This window comes from Microtus ochrogaster, unplaced genomic scaffold (assembly GCF_000317375.1).
Source record: "Microtus ochrogaster isolate Prairie Vole_2 unplaced genomic scaffold, MicOch1.0 UNK12, whole genome shotgun sequence".
In the NCBI taxonomy this organism is placed as follows: domain Eukaryota; kingdom Metazoa; phylum Chordata; class Mammalia; order Rodentia; family Cricetidae; genus Microtus; species Microtus ochrogaster.
In genome coordinates, this window is record NW_004949110.1 from 6,873,619 (window position 1) to 6,891,157 (window position 17,539).

Here is a 17,539-nt window from a genome sequence, read left to right on the forward strand (position 1 = left end):
GGAACTAGCTCTTGTAGACCAGGCTGGCCTCGAACTCCCAGAGATCCGCCTGGCTCTGCCTCCCGAGTGCTGGGAAGATAAGTATCTTTTTACAAAATGAACAGAAATGAAGAGGCTGCTCAACAAGAGAAAGGGTTGCCAGTTTCCCCGCATAGAAGGTGTGCTACCCGCATGCAGAGCAATCTAGGAAGCAGAGATTCCTAAAGAGTCATCCCAGAGGAATCCCAGGGCACTGCCCACAACTGTAGGCCCGTGTCAGCTCTCCCAAGGCACAGGGTAGACATGCCAGCTGCAGCCTGAGCAGGACGGACCAGTTAGTGAACCCAAACCTCTCAACAGTTTCTCAGGTAAGAAGACTCGGCTATGGCAGATCTGAGACGCACGGCCTGCCTCCCTGTCTGTCTAGTCTGCTACCTGTCTCCAGAGCAGCCACTCGCTCTGAGAGAGAAGCGGGTCTCCAATGGTGTGGAGGCTGCTGGGGAGCTGAAGAGGCAAACTGAAACAGGAGTGGGGACAGCATCCTGCAGCTGGGAGCTAGACTAATGTTGCAAGTACCAGCTGGCGAGCAAATACCGGGCTCAGGGCCTCTGATCCCACTTCTCACTAATGACATGCATCCAAGAATGAGTTAAAATATTAACCACAAGCCTGGGTCAGACACTGAGCAATCCAAATGAGTTTCTAGTTTATTTAAACAGCTGGCAGCTGGGTGCCAGCTGCAGATCACCAGCCTCTCCCCTTTCTATTCTAACCCTCAGCCGCTCATAGCCATGACAGGTGGCCGGGAGCCAGGTGAGAGTCCTAGACAGTTCTTCACTGCCATGCCAGTTCTTCATTGTGAACACAGCCTTAAACCCTTTGTTCCATTAGGACAGACACATTTTGTCCATTAGCCTATATCTATCCTCTTGGGTAAGGGGTATAGCTCAGTGGAAGAATGCTTACCTAGCGTGCATGAGACCAGAGTTCAATCCCCAGCACCCACCTAAATATTCTAAAGGCTATTATTTCTCTCTCCATCATCTGAACATAGTCAGCTGGCACCCAAACCAATGAGTGAACAGCAACAACAGTTAATACTTGTTAAGAACCATGTACTGGACACAGCTCTAAACCCTTGCCACATATATTAGAGCTCCGTAATACAACAAAATAAGCATTCTCATCACCTCAATTTCATGAATAGGGAAACTGAGGCACAGAAGGTAAGTAAGTTACCCAAGGATACACACTTAGTGAGGACACACCCAGAATCCAAAGTCACGCCAGGCTCTAGCCTCCATTCCTACCTACCGCACTGTGTTGAATTCCACAACCGAACCCAGGTCCTCAAGAAGAAGGCAGTCATCCACAGAGAATCTGACAGCCACAAACGAGGAAAATCTTTCCAGAAAGTCAACAGTACATAGGCTGCTTTGTTTGACTTGCAGAATGGTCTAAGGAGAGTCAAAACCCACTTATACCTGACATAAGAGGCCACCTGCAAACTCCAAATGGCTGTGTAATCACAGCTGATTATCCAGCAACTGTAGCAAGATTATTCAAATCAATAAAGTATTCTCTGCTAAAGAAAGCTGACTTCTAAGGGAAGACGTATGTGTGTGTGTGTGCACGCGCGCGCGCGCGAGAGAGAGAAAGAGAGAGAGAGAGAGAGAGAGAGAGAGAGCGCGAGCGAGAGCGCCACCACACTCAGTTCTAAGGGAAGGAAGCCTTTGGACCCCCTAAAGTCCCATTTCTCCTACATTTATTACTTCCCTTGCTATGACCAAGTCCTTCACAAGAAGCATTTTAAGGGAGGGAGGGTTCATTTGGCTTTACTGGGCCAAGGGAGGCCGTCCATCCGTGGTGTCAGAAGCAGAGAGTGGGAACATTAATGTTCACCTTGCTCTCCCCCATTCATGCAATCCCGGACCCCAGCCCATACAGCCGCACTGCACACAGTTAAAGCGGGTCTTCCCAGCTCAATTAAGAGCATCTCAGTAACCCCACACTGGCATGTCCAGACGCTGTGTCTTAGGCACTTCTGGATCCTGTCAACTTGGCAATCAAAACTAACCATCACACCGCATTTCAACACAGAGCAGAATTTATGGAGGGTTCCAATGTTTGTACGGTACTAAAAACTTCCTTACTTCCCCAAATGTCTATTTTTTTTTTTTGGTCTACATTTTTAAGGCAGTTCAAATTTAAATCTCCCTACATTTTAGTAGTAACATTTAAAAACATACGAGTTTACTTCTAAGCTTTTAAACAATTCTGCTACAACTTCAAAGACTTTAGTGCAACTCACCTCTCTGATTTTATAAGCAACGACTTAATATTTTATTCCATCCTCAGACTCTTCTGCGATTGCAAATAATAAAATTAGCAAGATATTTTATTTTCTAGTTAAAGTGCTCGAAATAATACCATTTTATCTCTAGAGGTCAGCACTGGATCCAAGAATGAGACCACCTTGGGGAAGCAAGCTGCCGCTTGTTAGTTCGAAAGGGAGGTCTCTAAAAATCAAAGGGAGGTATGTATAAATTCAGTATAAATGATGGCTTTCCCCACAAGCCAAAGTGAAGGGGAGGGAGGTGGGGAGGGGAGGTCAAAACCAAGCATAGTAATTCTGACCTTCATCTGTGTTTTGAAGGTCTGGTTTCCATGCTATTGGACACAGCTCTCCCTAAGGAAGCTGTTCATACATAATGACACGGAGGGGGACAGAGAGATGACAAAGGGTGCCTTGCCAACAGAAATGTGAGTGTGTATGCCCTGCATGCTAGTCAGGTCCAAGATGGATGCCTGGGAGTCTGCCTCCCTCTCCTACTAGAAGACCATTCTTTCCTTCGCTCACTGAACACCGGTTCGCAGCTGCTCTTCTAGACAATTCCCGCACCATCTCTGGAGTGAGGTGCCTTCCCCAGGCCAGACCCCAGACCAACCCGGCTCAGTGGACCACATCCCCAGGGGCACACTCCTGACACAAAGTTTACAACAGCCAACGGTCTTCCCATCTGGTCATGGCCATCTCTTAGATGACTTCCCGGGTCTTCTAAGAAGCAGAAGAGTGAGCCCAACACACCTATCCTCAGACCAACGGCTCATCTTGTTTCTGTCTCAGTGACTTTGCTTGTAGTGGTAACACCTACAGCTGAAAGCAGGCAGACTTCTTACCTACCAACCAGAGTCCTGTCTGGGACATCCCTTTCCTGGACTGCCAGGATCCTGCTCTTCTCCTGCCGTCTCCCCTGTCCCCTGCATATAGTGGAGTCTCTCTCCCTCTCCCATCCTCACTCACAAACGGCGGGCATCAATTAAACCTCTTCTAGAAAACAGATTCCTACCAGCTGCAGGAATTCTGGGTAAGAGCCAAACCTGAAGACAGAGGCAGTCTGGGTGGGAAAGATAAGCTAATGACAATCAGGGAAGAACAAGTTCCCATGACCAAGTAGAACTCTGAATTCCTGCTGTCCCCAGCTTCCCAAGGAGAGTAGAGAGAGGCCCTGCAGTCTGGGCTCTAGGTGTGCTCTTCCTCAAAACGGCCTTTCACGAGGACAGAAGAGCTAACTTTGCTTTCTCTGCTTAGGGCGAAGTCATCCCTTACGGACCATTCCTCAACACTGGAGCTTCTCCCCCCAGCAGAGCCATAAAACACACAGGCAGCAATGTGCACCCAGAGACACTCCTAGGCTGCCACGGGAACCAGTTCTTGAGTGGGCAGCACCCACCAGAGTGAGAACAGCACAACCTGAAGAGGCTGGGGGAGCTTGGCAAGGGACCCTAGCTCCCTAGTGGCTTCCTCCATCAGCAGGCAGGAGTAGGGTATGTCCGCAAAGCCAGGCCCACCAGGCAAGATGATGCAGCTCTTTAGTCCCAGCACCTGGTACACAGGGCAGGTGGATCTGTATAAATTAGAGACCAGTCTAGTCTACACAGAGTTTCAGACCACATAGAATCAATCAATCAATCAATAAGCAAACAAATAGGAATAACATATGAAGCCAGGCTCAAGGCCCAGGGCCTGCAGGATAAGCCTGGTGTACTTACTTCTTAGTAGGCAGCCTCCGGGTATCCCTAGAGTGCCCATCGTGCCCCCCCTCACCTCTAGGGTACAGACAATCATTTCCTTTCTTAAATCCCCAGTCTTTACTGAGAGACAGGACCAGTTGTCAGAACCTGACCTAGAGACTGGACTTTCTATTCCTTCTCTGTCCCTTCATACCTCCGGTCCCACCAACACACGGCGAATCTGTGCCTAGCAAGAAAGACTAACATTTATATACTCACATATTCAAACCTGTGGAGTTGAGAGACTTCTGAGAGCAAGGGTTGTGGACTCAAGACTGGTGCAAGAAGGGATTTTTTTTTTTAAAGACAGGGTTTCTCTGGGTAGCCCTGGCTATCCTGAAACTCACTCTGTAGACCAGGCTGGCCTTGAACTCACAGAGATCCTGTGTCTCCCGAGTGCTGGGCTTTTTTTTTTTAAACAAAACAAAATAAAAAACACTGAGTACCAGGTAGAGGGCACCTGGCCAGGTCCTAAGGTCACAAAGATATGCCCACCCCAATCCTGCAGGTGTTCCTTACAACAACCTATCGCTGAGAGGACAAGGAGAAGTTGTCAACATTCAGAAGGGCCCTACTGAACCCCGCTGTATCTCTGGCCAGTTATCTGTTCAATGGTAAAGGAATATTGAACTAATAATGGAGCCATCAAAGAACAAACAGAGCTACATCTAGGGCAGGTCACAGTTCAGAGCGCTCGGCCCCAGGTGGTCCGCCCTGCCTCTGGTGCTCATTTGAAGCCTTCCAAGGTATCTGTAAGGGTGGACTGGCCAAGAGCCAATCCTAAAAGAGAAATATCCTTTACTTGTTCTTTTTTTCTAAATAGGCAATTAAATTAATCCAAGATTTAATGAAAGAGCCCAGAAGGGAATGAGTGAATGCACACACTGGCTTTCAGGCTGCAATCATGCCATCTCCACCTCTCTCCAGGGACCAGGAGGGTTTCCAAGCCATCTGCTTTAAATCCTCTTCCCACAAACGTCCCCGACAGGGCACCAATATCTTTGAGGAGGGGGCTGCTGCCAAGCCCGACCGACAGTTCTAGAGGGTAGGCTGGGCTCTGCGCTATCTATTCCATAGTTGGGGTCCATGCTGAGGCCTGCTGCAAAGAGCAACAAATGTCCCTAAGTAGTGGAACTTTCCCAGGGTGGACGTTCTTGGCCATTCACTCCACCCGTCCCTATCCACACCAGATCTGATTCCAAAGTCTTAACTGGTTTTACCTGTTGAATGTTTAGAAAGCATTCTTGCCTTTCCACAAAGACACTGGCCAGAAGAGGCCAGTCATATATCCCCTGTGTTTCCCAGGGCCGAGGTGGGTGGGTGGGAGTTGGGATATGGCTCCATTCCCTCTGCATCGCTAATCCTTCCTCATCCACAGGTACAACTGAAAGCCAGCCGTCGCAGCCAAGAAAACCTGCACCATATTTGTGTGTGGCAAAGCCGGCTTCCTTTTAGAAATAGCAACGTATGTATTCAAGTTCGCCGAGCAAAAGCAAGTAACCAAGTAACCACACAGTCCTGAGTAGAGCACTGAGCAAGCTGAGCCTACACTCGCAGAGTGGCGCTTGGCTGGGCCCAGGGTTCCGGAGCTGGCGGCGGCAGGTAGATAGAGAAGAACCAGCCTCACCCCCGGGGCAGGCCGCGAAGTTGCGGTCGCCTTTACCTGGACACCGCAGGCTCGGGACAGCTGGAAGAAGGGGGATCACAAAGCTCCGATTCCGGCTGCAATCGCGCCGTACGAGCACGGGGACAGAATGGGAACCCGCAAGGGTGGCGGCGGGGACGGTAGGAGCAAAGCTGGAAGGGAGAGAGGCAGGCGGCTGGCACCCAGGAGGAGGTAGGCGTGGGAGGGCTTGCGGGAGAAAGGGGGTGTGCAGACAGGCTTCTAGGGCGCCGGGTCGTGAAAGAAGACGCAGGTCGGAGGGCGGGGACCCCCGGCGCGGGGAGGGGTACAAGGGGAGGTGGAAACTGGGGAGCGCGTAGATAAGGGAAAGAGCTTAGTGGTGGGGTTCACACCCGCTGCTTGGAAGCCCTCCCCTGCCTCCCGATCCCGGCATCAAAGACAGCCCTCCGGGGTCGCCACCCGAGACCCTAGACACAAGCCCCCCAGCCGGGAGCCTCGGAACCGCTCGGAACCCGGCGCGCGCCGCACTCACCGCCTAAGGTCCCGGCCTCCGTTGCTGTGCGTAGGGTTCTCCACCGCAGCCAGCTCCTCCTGGCGGGAGTGCAGGCGACCGTGGCGCGCACAGGCCTCCGGGGCGCCGGGACCCGCAGCGCCCCCTGCCGGGCTCGCCACGCCCCTGCCGGGCCCGACACTCTCAGTGCGCCCTGGAGCTCCGCCCCGCAGGCGTCCGTGCTGGACCTCCAGCCTGCGGCGCCCCGCGCCCAGGGCCTTGGAAGCGGACACGGCCTCGGATTGTCCAAACCACCCTCAGGACGGGCTCGGGCCACGCAGCTTGGGGCGTGGAAATCACGCGCACTCGGAGCTCACAGGGCCTGTGCGCCGAACTTAGGAAAGGAGCGAGGGCCCTGGACACGGCCTCACACCCGCCCCGGCTCTGACATGGGTGCTTTGGGACTGCGTGCCTAACCCTGCACCGAAGATCTAGTCGTCGACTTGGGTCTCCTGATGTCGCGCGTGGGTCAAACTGTCAAGATCCTAGCCACCGTACCACCTCCACCCTCGCGCCTGTCCCGCGCTTCTCTTCTCTTCCGGAGCGGGCCACATCCGGCTTGTCTCTACTCTAGACCTCGCTGTAGTTTTGTCCCTAAAGGCCTGCAGGCACCCTGGAGAAAACACGACCCGGGAGTCCAGGAGGGCAGTTCCTGCATGGCCCAAGGCCTCCCGCTGAAGATCTGAGCAGCGCTAGTTCTGTGAAGCTGTTAGAATCTAAAGACAGCACTGTTGTTTCATTTGATCTGGTGTTTGTGGGTCATTTTTTTGCAAATGTTGGAGAGAGGGATCTCACCAACGGCAACTGCCAAGCTTTTGTTGGCAGTTCCAGGTCTACTGCGACACACCTGTGTGTCTCTCTCAACTGACCCTGGGCAAAACAGGTGCAATGAGCCACTATTTCCTGGTTCGGAGGGAGTTTATCGCTTGACTTTCCCTAACTCATTCGATAATAACTAAACCCAAACACTTTATACCTTACCCATATTTCTATCTACCTCCGATTTCCACCTCAAATCATCAGGTCTCAGGAGATTCTGCTTCCCTGGCTTCAACTCCATTTACCCCCGTGGTCCAGTCATCTGGAATGCCTTCTTCATCCGGAAGCCTTGATGGCCAGCTGGCAGTTGCCCAAGGACACTAGCTACTAGCTAGTGCTGTCCCTCTTACCTTATTACCCCCACGCAAATGCAACACCATCCTTTGCTTCATCATGCCTCCTGACAGCCTTCCCCAATATATGAGCATGAAACTCACCACCCCCACCCCTGCTTAAATCCCTACTTGGAGTGATTTACCTCAAGGACCTCCACAGTCCAAGCATCCTACCCAACGTTCTCTTCCTTCCTCCCACAGACTCTGACAGTACTGTACTAACTCCAAATCCCATTTCTTCACAAGTTACACAGGATATTTTCTGCAGCAGATGACAGAGAGCCCCGGCTGCACTAGCTCACACCACAAAACAAAATCAGAAACAAAAAGCTTGGGGCATGTCAGCTTCAGGACTGGAACTTGACCCCAGACTTTTTCAGGGATTGTAGGTCCCAGCTTTGCTTATTTCAAGACCGCTACCCTTTCAGGACCACGGGAGGCTCCAGCAGACCCAGGCTCCCCACTCTGCTTCCAGCACAAACCCAGCCTCTCTGCCAACTACTCAGGCAACTCAGGCCTGGCTTCCTTCCTCGGGATTGGCCCTTTGTCAGTCCTGTCTCTCAACCACTCTAACCCAAAGGGGCTGCTCCCTCTCTTGGCTACTTTCTCACCCTTCACAGGGTGGGCACTCCTAGGTCCAATTCTGTCACAAGGGGATGAAAGGTGACCCGGGCGCCATTTCTCTATAAAATTTGCCCCTATCCCACGTGTCCATGGCATTCTTCTGGAAGTACTCAGACTGGAGTGAGCACAGGCCCCCTCTGCTTGTATCTTCCTCCATAAAGCTCTTGGGATTTCCATCTTGGCACCAGCCTGCATCCCAGGTTAAGATCGTCTTAACGTTACACCCTCAGGATGGCCGGCCTCTCTCCTGCTGCCTCTAGTCCCTGAAGATTTCAATGTCCTCCGCATTCTGGAGGAAGCATCCCACCTCCTTTCCTAAGGACTTTTGAGGGTGGAAGGGTTTCTAGGGAGGGGAAAAGGGAAGGTTCCTGCTGGGGAGTTACATACAGGGAAGCATGTGAAGCCCACTAATCACATTAAACCTCCTCCTTCTACGGTGATGGAATAGGGGTACCACCTGAAGCAGCTGGAGCCACTTGGCCAACAGCTGGGGAGGCTGTGCCAGAAAGTGTAGCTCTCTGATATCCTCAGGCAGAATGGAGATCTTCGTCGTGCTAGACACCAACACAACCTTGGTTATCCAAGCACATGTTCCAAACATCCCCTAATGCTGCGGCCAGCGCAGCCTGGATAGTCAAGGCTGGCAGGGTGTGTGTGGTGTGTGTGGTATGTGTGTGTGTGCCGGGATTGAGACACAGAGGCTGCTTTTCAGGTCAAAGAACAGCAACCTTTATTTGGCCCAGCAACCTTTTATACCTCTACTCCTTTTGTGGAGACCCACCGGCCAGAAAGAACACAAACATCCTTGTCAATTACAGACCACAAGGAAGTTCCCCGTGGGTCGGGGAGTGAGGGCAGCTGGATCACAACACCCTAACTCCCTGTGGCCCTGGCAACCCAGAGAGTCCTGACTAGGACACGCCACCAGCTCAGTGTTGCAAGTGCTCCTGCAAAACAGTAACTGCCATCGTCATAACTCATCCGCTAACTGTCAAACAGGGTACCATTGACTCCCAACCTCTCCCCTCTGCTGCCATCAGCCTACTCCTTTGTCCTTGCCACACTCTGGATCCACGGAAAGCTGAGCCTGCCTGTCTTCTGAAAACAGCTCCAAGTCATGAATATTCCGCTAGGCAGCATATCCTTGCCACTGTGCCCCAACCACCCCTGCCTGGATCATCAGCCAGCAGCAGATGATCACCTGTCAATCTCAGCTCTGGAGCAAAAAGCCTGCAAATGTTTGCACAGCCTCCTTTGTCCGTGGACTTACAGAGACTGTTTTCTGTGGGTTTGTTTTCCCCCCCTCCTTACAGAGATACCGCTATAGGGAGCCTCGTCTAAGGCAGGGCCTGAGTTAACAAATGACCTTGCAGGGGGTGGGGGTGTCTTCCTTAGGGAGAGGGACAGGCTGCTTTATTTGAGTCGGTTTCTTGACATTGCAAAGTGCTGGATGGCCCACAATTCTTCCTTACAAATTTATCCACCCCACAAAATATTTCTATGCTGCCCACCAAAATGTCCAGATGATCAGTATTGTTTCAAAATTCTCCTCGCCATGGGTTTTGTTTTTCTGGTTAGAACAAGAATGCCCATCTCCTACAGGAATTTGGAGAAATAAAGATTAAGATAGAGATTATTCAGGATGGATTGCTGTCGATTCGCCTAGCAGAGAGCATCAGACTGACTGACGGATTTATATTAAAACGGAAATTGTCCTGTCTCCCCCAATATCGACAACCCCAGCACATTGGAGACATAAACATTTTGGAAAAGGTTAAAGGTCCTTTCTTAGGTGCCTGCAGAGCTGCCCTGCCTCACACAGGCTCACGGTTTAGACAGACAGCCCTCTCCCAGCTCCAGGGTGGTCTGCTCTCATTTATGCATGCATGACTCTTCTTCCTTACTACCAGCTGTGATCCCTTCCCCCACCCCAACAGCCTTATTATAAAAGCCCCTTCCCACTCCCGAGAGCAACGAAGGAGGGTGAACTCATTTTCCCATCTATCTGGGTGAAATTTAATTAGAAAGTCAAATCTGGAAGAACAGAACACAAAATAACCACATTAAATAAAAATAAAAAGAGAGCTCTGAATCTGACCTCAAGCCAAAAGAAAGGAAAAAAATCATAAAAAAATTAGAGTAATTCAATGAATCATAGATCTAAATATTCATTTTTGTCCTCTAAACTCTTGGTCCAACAGAATGATGTTTCTAAGGACCAAAGAAACAAGCATTAGAGGAACTCACACAAATCACATTTAGAAATCATGAAAGGACAAGGGCTTTTATCTAAAACAGTGTCTATAACATAGTAAGCCATTTCTAAACACTGGGTGAGTGGCCAGATGGACCAAGAGTCCAGCCTTCTCAGTTTGCAATAAGAAGTAAACCAGAAAGGAGAGGAGATGAGGGACCCAGAAGGGACTTTTGCAGTTGAGGGTCCATGAGAAAGAGTCTGGAGTAGAACTACAGACTTCCCTTTAGGACCCAGAGTAGCAAGATGGAAGCTAAAATGTTGTACTCTAGCTGCCCTCTCTCCCCCAGACGGACAGAGGAACTTCCTTGTGGTCTGTAATTGACAAGAATGTTTGTGTTCTTTCTGGCCGGACATTTTCCACAGAAGCAGTAGAGGCAGAAAAGGCTTTAGGTCAGGGCAAAATAAAGCTTGCTGTTCTTGCACCTGAAAAGTAGCCTCTGTGTCTGAATCAGGGCACACACACATCCCCAGTCAGGCCCCTCTGGCCACAGCAAGTGGAGGTCCCACTGAGATCTGGAAAGTGGGGTCACTCCTTCTGCAGGCTCAACTGAGCAGCGTATTGGGGAAGGTAAAGTGTTTTTATTTTTCATCCCCAGAGATACTCTGAGGGACATCCTCCAAAAGACTAGCAAGCATAAAGAAGAGGCAGGAGGGTGAATTGAAGGCCTCAAAAAGTAACAAACTCTTACAGCAGCAAGGCACAGAAGTAACAAGGAAGACAGCCGAAGATTTTGTACAAACAATAGCTCAAGTTAGCCCCTGATTTATTACGAGAGGGGGTTTAAATGTTCCAGACTGGGAACAAGCCAAGTCAGATTAAAAGGAGTATGTGTGTCTTCATCCCCAGAGATGCTCTGAGAGATGCCCTCTGGAAGACTGGCCAGTAGAGAAGTAATAAAGAGGAGGCAGGAGGAGGAATTGAGGGCCTCAAAAAGATAGAATATGTACAGATGTATGTTATTATGTTGATTGTGTTGTCTTTTGTATTCTGGACTGGAGAAAGACATTTGATTCTGGGAACTGCTAAGGTATTTTGACTTTAAAATATGGGCCTAAAGATTTGATGCTTTGGAAAAGAGGTTCTGCTTTTGTCTCCACAGAGGATAAGAACCTGTGGATTCATTGCAGATTTCTGTGGTTTGAATCACTGAGACCCCCCCCTGAAATTTTGATGTAAAATAACCTCAAGAATGCATCACCCTGCTCAGCAGGAAATAGCCAGACAGGTTGGCGATGCCCAAATTGCCTAAAAGATTGTTAAGTGGAGCTCCTTCAATGGTTCCAGAGCAGGAGCAGCGAGCCTGCTTCCCTGAGTTCTGCTCCACTCCATGCAGCAGTTTGGATCCAGAGTGAGTGCAGCTGGGGCCAGAAGGCAGCTGGAGCAGAGCTTTGTCACAACAGCTACTGCTGCCGGAGTTGCTCTCTCCCGGACTGTGCAGACGGCTGAGACTGTCAACCAGCTGGCTGAAAGAGTCAGCAATGCTTTGGACATTCAAAATGATCTTAATGGACATATTCAATTGGGCATATTGACCTTAAACCAACAAGTGGCTCTGATTCAGGTGCAAGTGGACTATCTTTGGACGTTTCAACGGCTAATCATGTTATGTGTGTTACTCATGGCACTGTATTGCATACATCTGCTACTGTTATGGAACTCAACCATCATATGAGAGGGGTTTGGAATACTGCTTTTGTTAATTTTACCACCCAGTTAGTGCATGAATGGGCCTGGACGGATAAAGTAGAGGGATGGTTCAGCGCTGGTCTGGCTCGTTGGCACTGTCAGTCCTGGGGATACTTGGTTTAGGGCTATGTGTCTGGGTAGCCATGGACAGGCGATACTTTGGGGGCAGGATGCCACCTAAGACAGGGAATATTAGAGGACTGTTCCCCACGACAGGCAAGGTATTCTACCCAAAGTAACAAGACAGGCACCATTTATTTTATAAAATAAAACGGGGTGGGGGGTGATGTGTGATCTAGCTGCCCTCACTCCCCCAGACAGTGGAACTTCCTTGTGGTCTGTAATTGACAAGAATGTCTGTGTTCTTTCTGGCCAGAGGTTTTCCACAGAAGCAGTAGAGGTATAGGTCAAGGCAAAATAAAGCCTGCTGTTCTTCCACCTGAAAAGAAGGTCTCAATCCCCCCCCCCCCCCCCCCGCCAGTCTCAGCAAGTCCAGGCTGCGCTGGTGCACACTAAAACAGAATTAAAATGCTGAGAGTCTTTGTCAATTCATGCAAAAGTCTATGGCCAAAGAAGTGCTAAGACCAAGAAAAATCAGTTTGCCCCCAAGTTACCCACACAGTGAGAGACTGAGATAGTGAGGGCTCGAATCCAGGTCCTCTAGACATTTCAAGGCCCTTTCATGGAGCCACCTGGGCTTCTAGAATGAAAGAGAAACAGAACAATACAGAAGCTCTACAGAGGAGCCAAGCAAATTCAAGCTGAAATGATTAAAAACCTGCATTCCATGTCACTGTTTGTCCTGGCTATTATAATCATGAGCACTGGCTGAGTTGGGCTCTGACATCCTTTGACACCAGCCCAGGCTTCTCTGTTGAGCAATAGTCTAGAATGTGCAATTGCTTATTAAGTGTTTGCACCAGATTCCAAAGCCCCACAGACATCGTGTCCAGAGCTGCACTGGTGTCCCCTGAAGGGACAGCATCCCTGTCACCTTTCTTGGTCTATACTAGAAATATATGTGTCGTGGTTTGAATATAAAGTATTGCCCCCAAGGGTTCAGGTGCTGAAGTTTGGTCCCCAGTTGGTTGGAGCTACTGATGGGTGATTAGAATATTTGAGTCTAATCTTATAAGTGATTAACCCACTGAGTTCATAATTGAATGGGTTATTAGGAAGCAGACCCTAGCTGAATGAAATATGTCACTGAGGTATGACTTTGAAAAATACATTTTTCCCTCAGACTGTTCTTACTGTTTGCTTCCTGGCCACCATGAAGTGAGCAACTTGGTTCTGCTGTGTCCTTCCACCCTAATCTTCACCTACTGTTTCTTCGTGCCCCAAAACAGTGACCAGCCAACCATGGGTTGAAAACGCTAAACCTGTGAGCATAAATGATTTCTTCCTTTAAGGTTTTTAAAAATCCACCTTCCCAGGAACAGTGCCACACACACACACACACACACACACACACACACACACACACACACACACAGAGAGAGAGAGCTTAATGTATAATTCTAGTAGCATCAACATCATTAGACAGGTAAGAAACCTTTTCTCCTCCCTCATCAAAAGCAGTTAACCCAACAAGAGTCCATATTCCCTAAGCCTCCCCTATTCTGTCACATGACTCTTTGCCCAACCCTTAGACAAGGGCAGTTTAGAAGCTGCCAAAACGAGATAGAGACACCTGTGGCTGGGCCGGGGGAGGAACGGTGAATACCGAGAAAGACACCCTGTCTGCCCTAGACAAGAGCCAAGGCAGCCCATATCTGAATTCTCGGGAACCAGGGACCTTGTCCCGACTTGAACTCGGCCATATTCAAACTGACCAATGAAAACCCTGTAACTATGCATCTCGCTTCTGTAACCGCGCTTCTGCTCCCTTTACCCTATAAAAACCCGCTACTCCAGCCTGACAGCGCCCCAGTCCTCTGAGAGACTTGGACGCCCCAGGTACCTGTGTATCTGAATAAACCTCTTGCTGTTTGCATCCGCACAAATGGTCTCTCTGTTCCTTGGGAAGGGTCTCCCCAGACTGAAAGACACTCTCTGAGGGTCTTTCAATTCTGTCACATGACTCTTTGCCCAACCCTTAGACACTCTTGAGCTCTATTGGCCAATCACATGTCATGGTAAAGTTGAGCTCCCACAAATAGGATGAGAAAGTTACTGCCTGCGCTAGGATTTAAAGATAGAGACCATCTTGGTCAAGCATGTTTGCTAACTCAGTGTGGGTTCTAACAAGTCCTTTTTGCAAAAAGAAATCGCCTTGCTTGAGGTCCTTTCACTTTGAGTGTTCCTTTGTGCCATGCCGAAGTTACTCTTTCCAACAATATGAGGGCTCGTCCTGGATCTCAGATCCTCTGGGAGAGCGTTTGGACCCTGTCCCTTAGTGTCCCATGCCATGTTGTGGTGGCTCCCATGTGAATGACGTTCTTTTAGATCAGTAATGATCCCAGCATTGAAAGTTTCTCTACAACAACTACAAAAAAGGGCCCCAAGAAAATACCTAGGCGACCAGGTAACTGTTGTGCACAAGGCCAAGATCAGCAAAGTTTTCCTTGGTTATCTAGTCACCCTGGAGGTTGGAAGAGAGGGAATGAGGCACGTCACTCACAGAAAGCAAATGTAGAATCCTGACTTAGCTCGGTCCCTGTCTTTGGTGACTTCCTGTAAGTTCGTTGCTCAGAAGTACCTAACACACAACTCCACCTCACAAAGGAATTCATCAGAGATTGACTAAGCATTAGAAAGTAGAGTCAGAGAAACCTTCCCTATTGGGGATTGAGACTCTCTGATTGGTTAACGCTCATGGAACGAGGATGAGAAACAATGAAAAAAGAGAAACAGGTTCTTTGGAATAAAGGGAAACCCATTCCTCTTGCTGGCCCAGAGGCTCCCTGACCCCGTTGACTATACACACCTCTCCTACTCTTAAGGAAAGACTGAGCAATGTGGAAGAGACCTCCTCCAAAACCCAAACTCAACACCCTATCTATCTCAACACCACTCTTGAGACACGGATTCTCTCTTCTTGCCTTCTCTGTGCCGTTCCCTTAGAGAACCAAGGACACTTACAGTAGGCTTAGAGAGAAAACAAACATGTCCTTGGTATGGTTAGGACCTATGCTGGGGTAGGCCATATGGTGCCCAGGCTGTTAACTTTCTAATTATGCAAAAGCACCACACAAGGCTACACAGTGTTTTAAATCAAGATTAACTACTTTTAACAAGTTGGTTTATAAGGGTCTAAAATTCCAGCAAACACAGAAGGTCATAGATAAGTCTGATCTCAGCACAGGCCACAGTTGGGTGGGACAAAATGATACCAAAATCACTTTCCCCATCATTTTACTGTGTTCCCAGAGCAACTGCGCCACCTATGGGCGTCGGGCTCACCTTCATCCCTCTCATTTCTTGAATGGACTCCCTTTCCCAGCAACTGCCTCTATGAACAAAGAGATCAAAACCCGATCCAGATGACATCACTTGGCATTCACTAGTTACAATGTGTGACAAAAAGTATGTCCCTTTGTGGAGGTTGAAACCCTGGAATTCCTTCCTCTGTTTATTTGCTTTGTTCTTGTTCAAGTCAAAATGCCCAAGCCACATGGATTATCTCCTATTTCTATGCTAACATAATGCAGGTGTTTGTTTTAAAGAAAATGGAGTAAGTGTCCATATTTAATCTGTGAGATGGGTGAATCCCATAGGGACTTGTTTCCTGATGGGGGTGGGCTCTCTTATCATGGATCTGAGTTATCACAATCAAAAGGTAACCATGTTGCTTTGTCACCATCTTGACTAGGGACCTGGTCAAGGTGGAGACAGCCATGTGGCTTGGCTGCCATCTTGGCGAGTGATGTCATTGAGATGGCAATAACCATGTCATTTGACCTCCATCTAGATAGTAGCATCATCAAGATGGGGATGAACAAAGACTTTGTCACCCACAAAACTTCCTGCTACCACTGAGCCCTCAGGCAATCATCTCCATCCCCAGAATTTCTTGTCCCATGTCCCAGCCCACTTCTCCCAATCTTTTCCATTTTTTTTTTTTTGTTTTTTTACCTTCCTGGGTGTCTAATGAATCACGGGACTAGGAGACCCAGAGGCGATGCCAGCAGGACCTCACTTGCAGGTGGCAACGTCGATGCATTTTTATGCCAGACTAGGAGGCAACACTAGACTTCCATAGTGAGCTGTTTGGTTTTTTCCGATTTTGACACATTATTGTGCATTGATACACTTACTGGTTTTTAGAGGGGACTTAAGAGTTCCCCTGCTACGTGCCTCCAACACTAGACAGCTTCCAAGGGACTGACCCGGAAATGACTGGACTTGGAAAGCTACTGTGGATTTGTATCATCCCAGGAAGAACGTGGGAAAGAGCCAATCCTGATTGGCACCCAAAGGGTAGATCATCAGCTGCTAGACCAGCTGCCGCACATGGGCAGACCACAGCTGGAGGAGCAGAGAATTGAGCCTGTTGAATGGGAGGCTGGAGATGTGGATGGACTGTGGTGGGTACTAAAGCCTGCTCTTTTTGTCCGGCATCTCCAAGCCTATGGAAAATAGGATAGTCTCTTCCTAGAGACACCTGTGTTCCATGTTTGTTATCTACTTTGCTCCTCCACACCAAGCCTTGGGCACCTTGCTTTTGTTTGGCCTTTCCACTTCCAATGACACAGACAGGCTACAGAAAACGCTGACGCCATCCCTTGCCAAGATGCCGTGTCACTGTTTTAACAGGGCCTCATTAGCTGAGCTCTGCTGGAGGTTGCAAACGTCAACTCAATGAGGTTTTTATTGAATATTTCTGCTTTTTCCATGTCTTCCACTTGCACTCATACAAAACCAAAAGCGCATCATTCTCTGGACTGTGCAAGGCACAAAGAGATTTTTTTTTTGACTCTCCTGTTTTAAGGTGGTATTGCACCCTCTAAGCTCTAAGCCAGTGGTTCTCCTAACACTGTGATTCTTTAATACAATTTCTCATGTGGTGGTGACACCCACCCATCAAATCATTTTATTGCTACTTTATAACTGTAATTTTACTACTGTTATGAATCATAATATAAATGTTTTTGGAAATAGAAGGTTGCTGAAGGGGTCGTGACTGCAAAAGCCAACCAATTACCACCTTCATAAGACCAGCTGTGCCTGCTTATAAAACATCATTATAGCTTGCCTTGTTGATTATTGAGAAAGATGATGGTGCCTGATATAGTTTTTCCCAGAATGGAAAAAGAAGAGCACTGCAAAGATCTGAGCAAGTGGCATGAAGGTATATAAAAGATAAGACTCATGGATGATATCAAAACATCAAAGGTTGCCAGCAAAACTCTGCTTAAATGTATGTCTAATCAACATTTATTTTAAAGTGCTTATATTTTGGTCCAGCTTTACCTAAGTATTACACAGTAATTAAAAGTACCAGGCTGGTGTAATTGACCTTCTGATGTTCAGTAGCCATATTCAGAGGCATTGAGAGGGGAGAATATTTTTCATTTGTCTTCCAAGGTCAACTAGGGAACTGTGGAACATCTTTTTTTTTTTTTTTTTTTTTTTTTTTTTTTTTTTT

The 17,539-nt window shown here is 48.6% G+C and overlaps 1 protein-coding gene across 2 annotated transcripts in view; it reads right to left on the reverse strand.

Moving 5' to 3' along the window:
- Positions 1-6,287, reverse strand: part of Pxylp1 (2-phosphoxylose phosphatase 1) — a 67,726-nt gene extending 61,439 nt beyond the window's left edge. Inside the window, exon 1 of one of the 2 annotated variants that reach the window (XM_005366675.3) lies at positions 6,210-6,287. The gene's annotated coding sequence lies outside the window, so the exon portion shown is untranslated. Of the gene's footprint in view, positions 1-5,716; positions 5,966-6,209 lie in introns of those variants that run through there. The other variant, XM_026789024.1, reaches the window with a different exon arrangement.
- Between the last annotated feature and the right edge of the window lie 11,252 nt (positions 6,288-17,539).